This window comes from Thermobia domestica, chromosome 10, assembly GCF_964235325.1.
Source record: "Thermobia domestica chromosome 10, izTheDome1.hap1.1, whole genome shotgun sequence".
In the NCBI taxonomy this organism is placed as follows: domain Eukaryota; kingdom Metazoa; phylum Arthropoda; class Insecta; order Zygentoma; family Lepismatidae; genus Thermobia; species Thermobia domestica.
In genome coordinates, this window is record NC_137463.1 from 49,957,711 (window position 1) to 49,971,888 (window position 14,178).

At 36.3% G+C, this 14,178-nt stretch overlaps 1 protein-coding gene across 2 annotated transcripts in view; it reads left to right on the top strand.

Annotated features, from left to right (window-relative positions):
* The first annotated feature begins 7,044 nt into the window (after window positions 1-7,044).
* LOC145662478 (uncharacterized) overlaps window positions 7,045-14,178 on the top strand; it is an 846,748-nt gene continuing 839,614 nt past the window's right edge. Inside the window, exon 1 of one of the 2 annotated variants that reach the window (XM_081728085.1) lies at window positions 7,045-7,184. The gene's annotated coding sequence lies outside the window, so the exon portion shown is untranslated. Of the gene's footprint in view, window positions 7,264-14,178 lie in introns of both variants that reach the window. The other variant, XM_081728084.1, reaches the window with a different exon arrangement.

Below are 14,178 nucleotides of genomic sequence, written 5' to 3' on the forward strand. Positions count from 1 at the left end.
ATACTACACTAACACTAGTCTCTAATTTACGATTTTTACGGCATCGAAGCTTTCACAGTCTTAATATGCATCCATATATACGAGCATATTAATTGTTACTGTGTGTTTTAAAGCAGTGTTCGGATAATCAGTACCTGTTGTATTTCTGAAATATAGCTGTATTAATTTCCGTAAAATGTGGTCTTCCTGTCACCATGGCACGGCGCGTCCTCAGGTTGTGGATCGAGGAGGAGGCGTCTGGAATATAGAGGTTAGCTGCGAATATACTGAGTAAGCAGTCGCGGACAGACAAGGGGTGATAATCCAGCTTGAGAATTTGGTGTGAGGCTAATAATCTTATCCTGTAAAAAAAAAAAGGATTGTTCAGATAAGTTCGCAGAATCCTCAGATCAGAACTGATAACTTGGCACGAACACAGGAAAGTAAAATCGACATGAGATTTGGAACATGGAATATAAGAAGTCTCTATAGGACGGGTTCGTTAAAATTTGTAAAAAATGAGTTTAGAAATAGAAGTTAGACCTAGTGGGATATCAGGAAGTTAGATGAGAAGAAATGGAGGCATTAAGTCGGGAAATTGTACGTTATTTTACGGGGAACAAATTAAAAATTACCAACTAGAAACAGGGCTTTCCGTTCACAAACAAATACGTAATATCAGCAGTTACATAGGTTGAATTTGTTAATGATAGATTTTCTTTTACTTCTCTTAAGGGTCGGTGGTGTAATATTATTGTTTTAAATGCAGATGTCTCAACAGAAAATAAGGACGGCGATTTAAAAAAAAATACAGTTTTTACGAAAGAATAGAACGGGTGTTTGATCATCTCCTCCAATACCATATGAAAATTCTGTTAGGCGGTTTCAATACGAAGGTAGGACGAGAGGGTATTTTCAAACCGATTATAGGGAATAAATGTTTGCATAAGGAAGGTTGTGACAACGGCGTTACACTCGTGAACTGAGCAATATCCAGAAACCTTATCGTAAAGATTACAAAATTCCAACATCGCGAAATTCATAAATACTTGGACTTCATCAGATGGAACAACACATATTCAAACTGATCATTTTTAGTATACAGAAAAGAACAGTCTCGCACAACTGATGTTCGGTCGTTCAGAGGAGTTAATTCTGATAGTAAGAGACTATCGTTGAATAAAGGAAATATTCAATATCTGAAAACGGAGCGGCTTATTATTTTTTTTTTAAGTAGAGGAGAGCCAGGTGAGAGGGGAGCTAGATTGAAGTGTCGAATAGATTTCGGTTTTAGAAAGTTCGGAGTGCACTAGTATTCAAGATACTTGGTTGAAATCAGAGATAACATTAAAATTTCAGCAAAAGAAATATTCGGGCACGCAGAAATACGTAGGAACAAACCATGGTTCAACCAGAAATCTACTAAAGTAGCAGAGAAGAGAAAACAGAAGAAACAGCGTTGGCTACAAAATTCGAACGAAATAACTACGTAAAATTTCATTGTCATCTGGCAGAAAACTTCTAAAACTTTTAGATCAAAGAAACGCAACTTTTGAAAGTTAAAATTAATTAACTTGAAGATAATAGTAAAACCAAAAACATTCGGATGCATCAATAAAAGCATTCAGATGTATAAATGCATCAACGAACTTAAGAAAGGCTATCAACTTCGTGCTTATATATTAAAGAAACCTAAAGGAACAGTTCTCACTGATACAGATAGCATCTTAAATAGATGGACAGATTTCTTTGACGGTTTGCTTAACACATAGCCAAAAACTAATGCGCGTGGAGAAAGTGAAATGCATGCAGCATAACCGTATATTCCAGAACCTAACCAGACAGAAACAGAATCCGCTATTAAAAAAATAAACACATATCTCCGTGTGTAGACGAAATTCTGGTTGACTTAATTTTAGCTAGAAAGGAAAAATTGTATAGCAAGATACACAAACTCATTCTCCTTATATGGAACAAGGAGGAGCGAAGAGAATCAATCATTGTTTCAGTTCAGAAGAAAAGCAACAAAACAGATTTAATAATTATCGAGGCATTTCTCTTCTGTCGACATCCAATAAATCCTCTTAAACATTGTATTAGCAAGATTGACTCCATACGCAGATGAAATTATTGGAGATTATCAGAACGGATTTAGGTAAAATCGATCAACCATCGACCAGATATTTACCATTCGACTAATACTTGAAAAGAAATGAGAGAATACACCATCCTGGCACATCAATTATTGACTTTAGACTCTGGTAGAAGGGAAACATTGTACAATATGCTTACATAATTTGCAATACCAAAAAAGGTAGATTAATTAAGATATGTTTAAATGAATCCCAAAGTAAGGTTCGAGTAGAGAAATTCTTGTTCACGAGCTTTCACGTTGAGAATGACCTGAAACAATGAGACGCGTTGTCGTCATTATTATTTAACTTTGTTCTGGAGAAAACGATAAGGAAAATCAAAGACAGCAATCAGGTCCTAGAGCTGAATTGTATTTGACAGGTTATGGCGTATGCTGATGATGTAAATTTAATATGGAATGATAGAATAATAGAAAGGAATGAAGAAATCTTAATTATCGCTAGCAGGGATATAGGCTTAAAAGTAAATGAAGAGAAAACTAAATAAATATAAGTTATAATATAACAATAATAATAAATATAAGTCGGGATCGTAATAGTGCATTTTATGGATGCGTTAAAATACCGAATTATATTTTCTTTCGACAAAGTGGATACTTTCAAATATCTAAGATCATTATTAACAGACCAAAACCATAATGACTAAAATACTTGATGTCAACTGAAAGCAGGGATTTCGTGCTATTATTCAGTTAAAAATCTTTTGTTGTCGCCAATTCTGTTGAGGAATTTGTAGCTCAAAATATAAAACGATAATCATGCCTGTTGTGCTGTATGGTTGCGAAACATGCTCACTGACTGGGGGAAAATCGCAGACTGAAAGTATTTGAAAACAAGATTCTTAAACCAATATTCGAACTCCAAAAGGAACGGGAATGGGGAAAGGTGGAAACTTCATAAGGAGGAACTGCATAATTTTATACCGTTTACCAAACATTGCTAGGGTCATCAAGTCTAGGAGGCTCAAATGGTCAGGTTATGTAGCCAGAATGAAAGAAATTAGAAACGCTTTCGAAGTTGTAATTGGAAATCCAAACAGGAAAATGACCGTTAGGAAGACCGAGGCGCAGATGGGAGGACAATATTAAAATGGTTCTCGCAGAGATTGAAATATAAAGTAGAAACTGGGTTCAGTTGGCTAAGGACAGAAATCAATGGAGAGCTTTTGTAAACGCGGCAATGAACCTCCTGTGCCCATAGGCGTGCAATATTAAGTTGTTGATACATTTAGCTTCTTTTTATTTGACAGAAATGTTGTTACAGGAACTAAAAAGTTTTTCTGTAGTAAAGAGGATTTCGATTCGAGGTTAGCTATTTACGTTAATACTAAAACAAATTTGGTGGTGATATTGATCTAAAATGGCACCCGCACTTTATTTCAAAGTCTCTCTCTCTCTCTCTCTCTCTCTCTCTCTCTCTCTCTATATATATATATATATATATATATATATATATATATATATATATATATATTCCCGTTTGTATTGGGCGCCCTTTTAGTAGACTTGTCCACCGCCCTCATTAGTATCCCAGCACGGCCCTGGTTACAACGTGAACTTGTGTAAGGACAGAGTGAATATGAAACCTCCACAGAGTGTCATAAGAGCGTGTACGCTGTATGAGTTCAAACTTGGGTCAAACTCCACTGCAGCGGGGAGGAAGATATCTCAGGCCTTTCGTAAGGGTGTTCTGATTACGCAGACAGCGCAAGGGTGATTTAGCAAGTTTAAGGACGGTGACGAAACACTCACGAAAGACGCATCACGTGCCGGGAGACCAACACATGTACAAAATGAAGATCTTCAGGTAGCAATTGAGGCGAACAATCGAGAGACATGTGAGGAACTTTGGCTACAACTCAATATGAGTGGAGAAACCATTCGGCAGCACCTCCATCAACTTGGGTGACACTACAAGTTGGGTCTATGGGTGCCACATGATTTGCTTCCGGGCCAGAAGGCTACTCGAGCAGACACCTGTACTTCTTTGCTGTCTCGTCTGAGGAAGAAGCCATTTCTGGACAGGATGTTGACATGTGATGAGAAGTGAGTCCTTTACGAAACTCAACGGCGTCGTCATCATTTGTTAAAATCCCATGAACTGATTCCAAAACAGCTGAAACCAGCAATGCAGCAGAAGGTCCTCCTGTGTGTTTAGTGGACTGCTCGCGACATCGTGCATCGGGAACTGCTACCGGCTGGTCAGAGCAGAACATCAATGCAACTGTCTACTGTCAGCAGTTGAACCGTGTTCAAGAAAAACTCAAAACCCCGGAAGCCAGCACTTCTGAATCGCTAAGGGTGTCTCCCGTTACGGGACAAGGCTAAGCTCCACATGGCTAGAATAACCGGGACACCATCCTACGCCTTGGATGGGAAACACTATTGCATCCACCATACTAACTGGAGACTTTGAACCGTATGATTATCACCTGTTCGATTCCTTGGACACTCACCTTAGAGGACTCCAGTTCAGCTCCTTAGTAGAGGTGCAAAATGCACTTGTACCTTCTTTGCTTCACGGCAAACCAAGTTCTACCGCGAAGGAATCATGGCAGAAGGTCGTTGATACTGATGGGTACTATTTTTGATCTTTCAGGTACGTCTTAGGTGACATATCGATGCTCTAAGGTGATAGGTCAAAAAGCGACAGAACTTTCTTCGTTAATTTTATACATACTATGTAAAACTACTGTATAAGTTCTAGTGTCTCGAGTTCGGGAAGTCGGAATGTCAAAATTCTTTCAGATTATTGCTCATTTTGGTCTTGTTTACAAAATATATAAAAATCAATTAGAGTCCTTTTTGCTTCCGTGGTCACTTTATGTTCGAATACCTCAGGTTCCGAAATTCGAAATGTAAAATTTCCTTCGGAGTTGTGTTCCTCGTAGTCTTGTTTACAAAATATATAAAAATCAGGTGGGGTCCAGTTTGCTTCCATGGTCACTTTATGTTCGAATATCTCGAGTTTCGACATTTGAAATGTCAAAATTCCTTCAGATTCGTGTTGCTCGTGGTCTAATTTACAAAATATATGAAAATCAAGTGGGCTCCAGTTTGCTTCCCTGCAGCCGATTTCTCTCTTTGTGACTTATTATAATGCCATAATAATCCAGTTTTCATACATATACATACATACCTACATACATATATATATATATATATATATATATATATATATATATATATATATATATATATATATATATATATGAAGAGAGAGAGAGAGATATGAGTATTTGTTTCATTTTTCTGTACTCTTTAGTTGTACACTGATGTTGAGTCAATATTTGAAGTACAAGATTTCAGTGTTTTTTTAAAACGGAATCTATGAGTTTAGAAGTTTGTAGGCCCTTCAACAGTGCAGTGTCGTGAAAAATCAGCGCCCGTGGCGTTAGAAATTTTGAGAAAATCTGAAGAAAATAGTAAATATAATCCATTTTCAGTAATGAGATAGTGAATGCACTAATTGTTAGCACTAAAGCAACAAATATTACTTTTTCGAGCTTCCTACTTAAAGGCATTTATGTTATTACTTCTCCTGGTGGAGCATATTTGTAAGTAAACGAATCCCTTATTCTAGAGTCGGGTGCGTGGTTACAAAATAGTTTAGAAATGTTAACAGCTTTGTGTGTTCTATACATATTATACATAGCTTGAATAAAATGTAGTGACAACTTTGTTTTCATGTCAGAGTGCTGTCTCAGTACTACGGAATTCTATAGCTAATATGAAAATGCGAGGAGATGAGACTTGCAGGGTGGTAACGACTGTACGTTATTCAGTCTGAAATAGCAATGGCATAGAGAAGGAAAGTAGAAGCACCATTAGAACACATTTCGTAAAAACGAGCTCCATTAGAACACATTTCGTAAAAACGAGCTCCATTAGAACACATTTCGTAAAAACGAGCTCCATTAGAACACATTTCGTAAAAATGAGTTCCATTAGAACACATTTCGTAAAAACGAGCTCCATTAGAACACATTTCGTAAAAACGATCTCCGTTATAACACATTTCGTAAAAACGAACAAAGTTTGTCGATCAAGATTGAAATAGCACGTATAAGCAGTCCAAAACAACGTTTCGGAAACTTTGTGACGACCTTTTCACCAAAATGAAGTAACCATTTCGCAGGAAGCACTAAGGCATAATACAAGTCACCATATGTGCCATATGGCTGTCTCTGATATCCATCGACAAAGATTAACGAACTAACGATGTACAACATCTTCCACACGTGTACAGACGCTGATAGGGATGACAGGTAAATATATTGAAGGAATTGAATAGGTGTTCTGCGCACAAAGCCAGGTATGAATTATAACAATGTTGTCATTACTTTTTGTCTAGCCCTTGGATTTTATATAAGTCTTGCAAACAAAATATTGGAAAATGAAATGAAATTTTTGAGTTTTATGTCTCATGGTTATGCCGGCTAGACTAAAGGAGACGGTGATGATGAGAAATGAATGAAATGGTGAAATGAAGAAAGTGAGGAATCGGGAGAACCCTGGGGAAACCCACGCACACGGTGTTTGTCCACCATAAAGTTCACTTGGCGGAAGCAGATTTTGAACCCGAGACCCGATGCAGCAGAGGTGAATGCTCTACCACTGAGCCACCGTGGACTCGGCAAACAAAATTGAATCCACGATCATGTCATCCTATATCCATGGATATTTTTCTAGACAAGAGTTAGTTTTTTTATTTATGATTATGTTCCGTTATCGTCTAGATTACCATTCTAGATTGTAAGAATGTTTAATGATTGTGTATTTGCGTATGTTTGTTTCACTGCCATTCAGTCCCGTAAGACAAAGTTCTTGTAAGCGAACACATACGTAAGGTAAGCAGCAACAGTTCCAGATTTCCGACTTTTCCTCCCATACTCTTGTAAGTGTTATTTCTGTTGGTTTTGCAGGAACAATATGATCTTTTGTGCGACTTCCCACGGTCTGAAACCTTCTCTACAACAACCTTTAAAGCAATGAATTCAGGATGAACGATGGTTTTCTTCACGCAAAAGTCCTCCTTGAATAACTCAAGCTAGTAAGTGCAGTAAAGAAACACTCCATTTGCGTCACTACTAAGAAGAAGAGTTGAAAGCAGAATGGAGTGAGAGTTAAAGGTTTGTTCTGGTGATGGTAGTTGGTTGCTCTTGATAGTTGGGGAGGTGGTGGTGGGAGGTGATGTTGATGGTGATGATGCTGATGAGAGTGTGTGGAAAGTGGTGGTAGTTCGTTCTAACAATCTTAAATGAATCGAGATGTCGTCAATGTGAGAACGGATGGAAATAGCCTTAGGGTTCCTTTCTCTCTTTGTCCCGTCCTCTCTATTTCTTGGTTTCTCAGCCTTTCTATATTTCAAAGACGATGAGTAAGTTGTCTCCCTTAAGCCTCCATTATTTCCTTCCATAAAATCTTGTCTCCTTTCGCTGTTTCTTGGAATTTCATCCCAAACTGGAGTGACCACGAAATTAGATTCACTATACGTACATAATGGTTTCCTTTCCATTTATAATTTATGTGAGACTAAAGAGTCAGATTTTGGTACTTTCATCTCTACTTTGAAATACCTGGAAAATGCATTGCTTGGAAACATGTAACTTTAAAGTAAAACAATGTAAACAATCTCAATTAGTGTTGTAAAAAAAACGGTTTTTTTTTCTGTGAAGTTTTTTTTTAATAAAAAACATCGTTCTTTTTCATGTTTTTTTCAAATGTCTGTTTTTTTTCTGGCAACTATTATTTATTGATTTATGTTGAAGATTATTGAAATAATCAATAGAACTTGAGTCGAAGCCCTCGTAACTTACAAATCGTTTGTTTCTTTGTACCTATACGAGCTAAATCGTGTGATTATTCCTTTCGGACCCAGGTCAGTTTTGGCGTTTTCCTACATTTTCAGTTAGTGACTTACTACTCAAGAACCATTTACCCGATTGATATGGTTAAGACCTTGTTTTCTAGAAAAGGAATGTGGCTATTTTTTAGTGTAAGTTACATTGCACTGTTGCCAGCGGGTGGGAAATTACTGAGGGAAATGTAGAGGTGAAAATTTACAAAAATTTCCCTAACCGAATTTCAAGATTTTTTTGTATCTAGCACCACTGTTGCCATATCGGTCCAAGTCACCTAAAAAAAGTTCTTTGGTGTGTTGACAAGGTTCAGTGAAAACCTGAAATCGCTGGCTTCCATTCAAAGAGAGAAAGAGAAAATTCTCTGTTTCCATACACATGAAATTTTGACACTTTTTACGCCTCAGAAGCAAAAATCAACAGATATGCCGGGGCTACAGCTTCTCTAATTATCCTATTGAAACTTTTTATGGTGCGTTCTTTAGACTAAATAGAAGGCTTTCAGGTAGTGGTACCTTTGTTCCAACGTAGCGAGCTAGAGGGAAATAATAGAGGAGAAAAGAGAAATTTGCCAAATTTTTCACCTAAAATCGGGAATTAATTGTTTTGGCTGGAAACACTGGCATCAAACAGACGTAAGCTATCTGAAAGTAAACCTTGGTAACCCAAGAGTATATCCTACAACTATCATGGCGATATCTAACAAAGTAAGCATGAAATTTAAAAAAAAAAAAAACTCATTCTACCTCAGAAATTCACAATGTTCCTACCATTTACAGAACATGGTTTATTATAAGCATCAACTCTACTTCCCTTAATTATTCTACCTAAACTCTTTATGGTGCGCTGTGTAGGACAAGAACGAGGCTTTCAGTCAGTGGTACGTTTGTTCGAATGTAGCCATTAAGAGCGAAATAATAGAGACAAAAAGGGATTTTTTCCAAAATTTCCCCCTAAAATCGGAAATTATAATTTTCTGTAGTTGGCAACAGTGCTAGCAGACACACACGAACTATCTTAAAATAAGCTTTGGTATCACTCTAATATATCCTACAAGTATTGTGACGATATCTAATAAAGTAAGCAGGTCATTAAAAATATTTCATTTTACCTAAAAAAAAATCGCAGTTATCTTTCCACTTAGAGAACAAAGTCTACTGTAAACCTCAACTGTACTTCCCCTAACTATCCTATTGAAACTTTCTATAGTGCGTTGTGAAGAGCAAAGACAAGACTTTCAGATACTGGCACGTTTGTTCCGATGTAGCCAACAAGAGGGAAATAACAGACGAAACACGTAATTTTCCCCTAAAATCTGGAATTAAAATTTTCTGTAGCTGGCAACACTGCTACCAGACAGACGTAAACTATCTTAAACACTGGTGCATTACTAATATATCCTACAAGTATCATGGCGATATTTAAGGAACAAAGCTTTTAATTACCAAAAATATATTTCGATAAACAGAAAAGTATTGGAAAATCAAGAGTTAGAACCTAAATCCGAATTTTTCGTGCGCCCCCGAAGTACCCCACTGTAACGATATGTACCCGTGTCTGTTCAGTAAGAATAAATGTTCGACTGGCGTAAGTTGACTTGCACTCGGACGTATAGGTACGGATTTATAACAAAAATTTCAAATTTTTTGCCCAAATTTAAGGAAATTTTCATTTGCATAGTTGGCAACACTGCGCGCAGGCCAGTTCAGTTGCTGGCAACAATTAGGTATCTATCCGACGGATCTACCTGACAAGTCTTAAGGTCTCTCTGCAAAGAATAAAGCTACAGATAAGAAATAATAAAGAAAATTGGAAATTCGAAAACTCTCGAATTTTTGACTGGGGTGAAATTTGAGAAGGAAATTCGACGCACAGAAGAAAAAGAAACTAATATGATAAACTATAGTCCAACCATATTTGGCAAAAAAAAATCCCGATATTTTAATTAGTGTTTATACAGGAGCGGGTTAAAAAAGTGACACACCCGTATGTGGCACTTTGGCCACCTGGGTCCGAAAGGGTTATTGTAATTTTTTTTTTTTTTTTTTTTTTTTAGATATTACAGATGTATTGTAGATATTACATTTTTTTGACTAGCAACTCGTGTTGTTGTAGTAGTTATAGTCTTGACTAATAATAATATCATTGTAAACGATCATTTTATAAGGAAAATTTTCTCTCCTTTTACATCTTAGTTCCAATACTGTTTCTGAGAAATGCAGGGTGTTTCAAAATGAATATCGGGGCTTTAAGTCTTCGTAGCACTTATTACATTTTATGTGCAATTATAAACAATACATCAAGTAAAAGAACACTTCAAACAGTTTTTGCTACAAGTGTTCGATATGAGCTTCATTCGTTACACGACACACATCGAGTCGATAGGTGAGAAAGGCCCATAAACTTTCCTCCACATGGCACGAAACATTCAGTTCACACAGACGGTTGCACTGTAACTACAGATTCAGTCTTTGCAAAATTAAAACACAAAAAGGTTTCTGGTCTCTAGTCTCCATCTTTACTACTTGCTCTTTCTAACAGCAGACAGAGAAAACAATGCATGTGCATGTGTGCGTACAAAACTGTTTGAGTTGCTCTTTCATTTGATATAATATTTATAATTGTAAGTTAATTGTAATAGATACTACAAAGTTTCAAAACCCTAATATTCATTTTGAAACACCCTGCATCACTTCAAATTATGTCATCCTATATTCATGTCTTGTATGTACACTCATGTCCAAAATGATTGTCGCATGTGTATAAATATGTTGTAGGAATATAATTAGATAACGAATCCGCCTGGTATTTCTTATAATGTTAGTATGTGTATGATCGGCAAAGACATGTATGTGGCAAATTTAATGTCAAAAGAGCAGTAAATAAGAACAATAAAACGAAAGTAAAACTTCCTTGTCCATTTAGCAACATTTTGTTTTACTCTTTCCCATTTTCGTATTTATAATTCTTTTCCTTTGAAATTTACCACAAATATACATTTTTCGATTATACACATAGCATGAGTATTAAAAGTACCCTGCAAAATCATTATCAAATTATATTCTTACAAGAAGACAGTTATAAATATGCGACAGTCATTTTGAACATGAGTGTACATATCATCAGGGTCGGTCCTAGGCAATTTGTCGCCCGTGCAATGACGTAATTTGCCGCCTCCCTCTTTCACCAGAAAGAACAAATCTTAAAAATCATTATTTTAGGGATGCAACTCCAGCATGAACAACAAAAGGGGGGAAAACTACACTCGCACTCAGAAAGGCTTAAATACTTACTACAATCTCGTTGTGTCTGTTTTTTTTCTTTAAATAATAATCTATTATGTTAATGAAAGGTAAAGCAAACACACTTTGAAAGGAAAGATGGTAATCCTTCTTATAGAATTCAATATCGAGTTTCAATCTCAACATATCAGTTTGCAATTCAAGTACAACTAGCTCTTTTATCTTTATTTCTTGATTTTTCATCTACATCTGTTATTTTTTTAAAAGTTGTTTCTACCTTCAATGACGATCTTATTTGCGACAAAGACAAGAGAAGCTTTCATATCAGAACTCTGATAACTAACCAAAGGGGACAGGCGTTCGAGAATTGAGTTCTTATATTTGGCAACAATCAAGCAATTTGTTCTGGGTTTATTTCACCATTTGCTTTAGCACTGTCCATTTGACTTAAACTTATGAGACCTAAACATAATTTATGAATGTAGTATTCAAGTAGAAGGTCAGCTTAGTAAATTTAACTACCATGATCATGAAGTCTGTTTCCAACAAGAAATATTTAATTTAAATAAAATACTTATGACAGATATTGCAGCCCCGGGCAAATGCACGTGTTGCACATATGGTAGAGCCGGCAATGCATACTATATATCTAGTCGACAAATTATTTATATATAATATTTAGAAAAATATTAGTAGGCAAATTAGTATTAGTTTTTACCTTCAGACAATTTAATTTGCATTTATACTGTTCGTGATATTAGTTTCGTACTTATTAAAGGCCTACTTTCAAGAAAAAAAGAATCATTTATACTTTTATTTCTTGGTTGATATTGGTGAAACACTAAAGAAACCCGGATAATTAGTAGGTACGCTACTCATATAAATTGTAAAATATTTGTACCGCAGGGGCGCCCACAATGGGGGACTATGACGCAAAGTGCGTCATTGAAATATTTGGGGGGTAAAAATCTGTATAAATATGTTTGAGGGGGTGTAAAAATTAATCGAAAAGAAATTTTTTTCATGGAAGAACACCTACGGATAGACAATTGGGTGGGGTACGTCATGGACATAAGGGGAGGGTGGGCCCCACTGTGTACCTTATCAGTATCTAGTGTTTAATTTATGTTGCATTTTATGGTAATTACACCTACATAATAATACTTCAGACGTAAATGACGTAAGATACATTACAAATGACTATTTGAAAAAAAACGAAATTTAGAAAAAAACGAGAGGCAATGTTTTTTTTCTAAAAAAACGAACATTTCTGAAAAAATACGAACGGTTTTTTTTCTATTTACAACACTAATCTCAATTACTGAATACATTGTATTAAAGATAATGTTTTTTTTTTCTATAAGAGGACAGTTGAAGCTGTCGAAATGTGTCTCGAAAGTGTTGTCTCGTCTCGTATCTTCTAAGAAAAATCATGTCTCGGCTCGGATCGTAGGCTAATTAAATCAAAATAAACTTACTGCATAAATATAAAGCTAAATTTTGCATGTTAAAGTTATGCTTCAATTCTTTTGTTTATTCATTGAAGTCTAGCGGCCATTTTCAATATCAAGGGTACATGAGACGGAATCAGCTATTTAAAGTGGTTTCTGAACCAGCATTGGGGGTTTCTCCCATGCCATATGAGTTTGTGGACATTGTTGTGTTCGTTGCTTTTCTCGAGGCTCTTCTCTTTCTTCCCACAACTCGTGTCACATTATCTCAAAATAATTCCCTTTCATTAGTCATCACATGAGAAATAAAAGATCTCTTGGAGGTTATTGTTGTTGTTGTTTAGAGTTAAGTGACCCTTTCCTCGGCAAAGCTATACGAGCTATACGAATCTTCAACCTATAGCTGAAGAACCTGACATACTACTCTATTAGTATACTGTGAACTACTTTTTTTAAATAACATTATTTATTTTTTAATAATTGTTTGTTAAAACTATTTTGTTCATAAATACAACTATTACTTAAATACAAACTATATACATACAACTGTTATTTAAAAGTAGTTCACAGGATTCCAAGATAACATGATACGTAATCAAATGCAGTTCAGTTCTTTCCTCTAGTCGCTGCCTATACATAGATTTTTGGGGAAATGTTATTTTGGCAACACTGTAATTACTCTGGATAGCAACACTGCAAATTCTTCAGGGTCATACTTTCTGCTGCAGACTATGATTATGTATGTTTGTGGTGAGTTCCATTTCATTATCTCATTTCACTTATGAAAACCAAGCAAAAGAATAATAGTATATTTTGTATTATTTTTAGTATGTCAGGTTCTTAACGAGAAATCCGAACTACGTTAACTCCTAAGGAATCGAACCCGAGTTCGTAGAACCAAAGACGCGTGCGCTAACCCTCCCAGTTGGGTAGCCCGCGTGCTTTTAGTGCACGGGATCATAGGTTCAATTCCCGGTAGGAAACATTAAAATTTGCAGGGGCCGCCGTGGCTCAGTGGTAGAGAGTTCACCTCTGGTGCTTGGGGTCCCGGGTTCGATTCCAGCCCCCGCCAAGTGAACTTTGTGTGTGGACAAACACCGTGTGCGTGGGTTTCCTCGGAATTCTCCAGTTTCCTCGCACTTTCTTCATTCCACCATTTCATTCATTGCTCATCATCACCGTCTCCTTTAGCCTCACGCGCGGGACGTAAAACTCAAATATTTCACTTCATTTCATTAAAATTTGCAGGCATTACTGTGGCTTATAGATTCCTCATTGAACTGAAAGGTGATACTAAATCCCAACCTGCTAATGAGACGTAAACCTAGAGATGTCCTCTATAAGGTTAAGAGGCACTGGGCGTATGTGATTCTTTAGTAATCGAGTTGGTTAGTCACGTGTTATTCATTAAAAATAGTAGAGGGAAGTAAAATCAAAACATTTGCTATTCGCAATAAATTATATATACAATCATAAATTACTCTACCCCACGA